We start from the raw sequence: 1,133 nt of genomic DNA, 5'->3' as shown, positions 1-1,133 counted from the left end.
GCGGGGTGAAGCGTCTGGCTACGGGAGCCAGGCCGGGACAAAATTCCCGGGCGTGCGCGAACCAGGGGCAACGTCAGTTCCGCCGCGCGGCGGCGCCGTGGGGGGGGTGGAGGGGGCTGGCGGCGCCGCGGAGTTCCGGCCTTGGCGGCCACCGGCGACGGATGTCCAGGCGGCTCCACGGTGCTTGACGCTTCGGCGGGGCGCCCCGCGGTGAGTCCCGGATGCCGGGAAGAGCCGCGGGAGCCTCACCCGAGACGGTGCCGGCGCCGGGGAGCCGAGCTCTTCCGCGACGAGGCCGCGCCCTGGGTCTCGGCGCCGGGAGCTCACGGGACGCGCCGCCTCCGCTCCCCGGTGGCTCCGGGCCCGCGTGGCGCGGCCGGCGAGCTCCCCTTCCGGGGCGGGGACGGGGTGCACGAGCGGCGCCGCCCCGGAGCCCACGGTCCACGCGCTCCCGGCGCCCCGCGCTCCGCTCGCTGGCACCGGCGGACTCCGCGGCTCCGTGGAGTGACTCGCCGGAGACTCTGAAGCCTGAGCAGCGTTGGCTACGACGAGTTGAAAATTCTTTTCAGAGAATCGGCCTGTTCCGTTCTTTGTCCTCCCTTTTGAACTTCAATTCCTCGTGGCTCCAGCGCGCAGCCTCTTCCACCAGCTCTAAGGGGTTCGCACCTGCTCCCCAGGTCCCTGCCCCTCCTGACTCAGCCTGATCGCCTGCTTTGACCCGAGTCACCTTTGGTTACCTGTTCCACGTCCGTTTTTCCCGCCAAACCACTTCAATCTCAGCACTTTGAGAGGCCGAGGCGAGTGGATCACCTGAGGTCGGGAGTTCGAGACCAGCCTGACCAACATGGAGAAACCCCGTCTCTACTAAAAATACAAAAAATTAGCGCGGCGTGGTGATGCGTGCCTGTAGTCCCAGCTACTCGGGAGGCTGAGGCAGGAGAATTGCTTGAACCTGGGAGGCGGAGGTTGCGGTGAGCCGAGATCACGCCATTGCACTCCAGCCTGAGCGACAGAGCAAGACTCTTTCTCAAAAAAAAATTTACATTCGAGTTCGGCTACGTTTGCAGCACGGAAACTTCACATGTTTTTTTTTTTTTTTTTTTTTTTTTTTTTTTTTTTTTTTTTTTTTTTTT

This window comes from Cebus imitator, unplaced genomic scaffold, assembly GCF_001604975.1.
Source record: "Cebus imitator isolate Cc_AM_T3 unplaced genomic scaffold, Cebus_imitator-1.0 Scaffold145, whole genome shotgun sequence".
Classification (NCBI taxonomy): domain Eukaryota; kingdom Metazoa; phylum Chordata; class Mammalia; order Primates; family Cebidae; genus Cebus; species Cebus imitator.
This window is presented reverse-complemented; position numbering follows the sequence as displayed.